Source organism: Phaethon lepturus, unplaced genomic scaffold (assembly GCF_000687285.1).
Source record: "Phaethon lepturus isolate BGI_N335 unplaced genomic scaffold, ASM68728v1 Scaffold39338, whole genome shotgun sequence".
Lineage (NCBI taxonomy): Eukaryota > Metazoa > Chordata > Aves > Phaethontiformes > Phaethontidae > Phaethon > Phaethon lepturus.
The window spans coordinates 1-2,082 of record NW_010560489.1 but is presented as its reverse complement, the minus strand read 5'-3'; the positions used below and the strand labels follow the sequence as shown (position 1 = coordinate 2,082).

At 46.3% G+C, this 2,082-nt stretch overlaps 1 non-coding gene across 1 annotated transcript; it reads left to right on the top strand.

The window, feature by feature from the left end:
- Nucleotides 1-1,872: 1,872 nt before the first annotated feature.
- Nucleotides 1,873-1,943, top strand: TRNAG-GCC. The gene has a single exon. It is a non-coding gene; the product is annotated as a tRNA-Gly (tRNA).
- The last annotated feature ends 139 nt before the right edge of the window (nt 1,944-2,082 follow it).

The following is a 2,082-nucleotide window of genomic DNA, read 5'->3' as shown; positions in this document are numbered from 1 at the left end:
TTTGTGGATGACAGCTAGAGAGACCTTTATTTTTATGACATATTTGTACTTAAATTTTGTTTAGGAGAGTAATTTCACTGAATGTTCCTGTACTGTTCTGCTAGCCTTACAGAGAACATATCCTTTGCAAGTGAGGTTTTGCGGGGAGTGTTCTCCCAACCGTTGTGATGGTTTAGACAATGAACTGCTAAGGACTTCTTGTCTCACTGGAGTAGGATGCAGATTCTTAGTCAGCTGAACCAACCCTGTGAAAGTTTCACCAGTTCTGAGACTCTGGACCACCATTTTCTAATATAGTAGATCTCAATTCTCTCCTCCTTTCAGCAGTCTCCTACGTACAGTCATTTTTAAAGGGAAGCTAAGTATGAGCCTGTGTCATGCAGCTTGATAAAGGCTTTCCGGAGCATGTTCTGGATCAACATTTGAGCTCCAGTGAAGCATGTGAGTTGCCAGACTCCTAATTCACAGAGTTCGCTGCAGTACGTCAGCCAACACCCACAGATGTTCTGAGCAGATGCACAACGTGGTCTAATGGCCATGGGAAACTGTCCTCTAAATTATTAACTACAAGTGCAAGAACGGGTTTCATTTCTGCTCTGGGAACCAGGCGGGCTTGCTAATAGTGAAAAGTTTGTTACTGTGGTGACCCTCTGTAAAACGGCTCTCTAACGAATGGCAGTTCCACAGAAACACAGCCTGTTCTGTTAGTCACCCTAAATAATAGTTAATACTTGAAGTATTTACTACGTTACTTTCTGCCAGTGGAAATTAAGAAGTTCCAATTAAGCTTAGGGGAAAGGGAGCCACGATGGCAGTGTTACTGGCCTGCGTTGTTCCTCTGGGCAGCGGGACTGGGAAATACTGTCACCTGGTATCCACCTGGCCAGCAAGCAAATCCTGGCCTTGACTTTCTTCACAGATTCACTGAGAACACAAGTTTTGCTCAGCTTCTGCTTTATGAGTGCAGAAAAAAATCACCCCCTCGATGAACTGAGCGTGCAATTGGGAACAGTTAGGTAATAGCTGCAGGACTAGTAAGCAGAGGACTCTCTATAAGGAAGTTTACGTTTTGGTGTTAACATAAGCTCACACAGGAAATTGGAACATTACCTGTAGTGTCAAATTACTGTTTGTTGAAGAAGAAAACACCTGCTTACTGCCTTTCATGAGGTGGTTGGTGGTAGGTGTTCATCCTGTCTGCAGGGCATTCGGAAGCACAGCTATTCTTCTCGTACATATTTCTTAATGTCCTCTTGACGCAAAACTCTTGATGTTGCTTTTCCTTGAACTCTTTGCCTCATGCATGGCCATTCTTGGGAGCGTGTCCAAGACAAACAGAATGTCAAGACGGTACATAATTTATATTCAAACATGGCATCGTTACATAGCAGTGCAAGCAGTGGCATTCTGTTGATACCTCATCACTACATGACGTTACATTGTGCTGAAATGTCAGGACCTGTAGCACTGCATCAATTGACAAAACGGAGAGATGTTAGTTCGGGCATTGTACTGTGATGATTCCTGTATTAGTAGAGCCTGTGAGCCTCTAGGCTCTAAGCTGGTGGCCTCCTCTGGCAAAGTCCTTCCAGTACAGACAAGGAGCAAAAATACACTTTTTGTGACTTGGTCTGAAAGCTTTCAAATATAAAGGATGATGGGTGTATTCTACAATTTTCTAGGGTTTTTTAACACTTTAGAGGAAAAATGTATTCTGACATTGCTAACTTTCTAAAACACCTTTTTTCCCGTGGAAGTAACGGCGCAAAAGTACTGACAATGCACACAGAAGTGAAAAAAAGACTAAAACGAGCGGGTGCGAGCTGGGTGAGCCGTTCGAGGACGCAGCCGGCAAGCGGGCCTACCCAACGCGCATTGGTGGTTCAGTGGTAGAATTCTCGCCTGCCACGCGGGAGGCCCGGGTTCGATTCCCGGCCAATGCATGTACGTTTTGTCGACGGGGAAAACCGCTGCGCGGTAAGGTAGGTCCGAGCCCTCGCAGCGCCCTTTTAGTTCCCCCGCGGGGCTCCCGAGGGGGCACGAGCGGCGCCCTGGGGCCAGAGGCAGGTCGTGCCGGCGGCG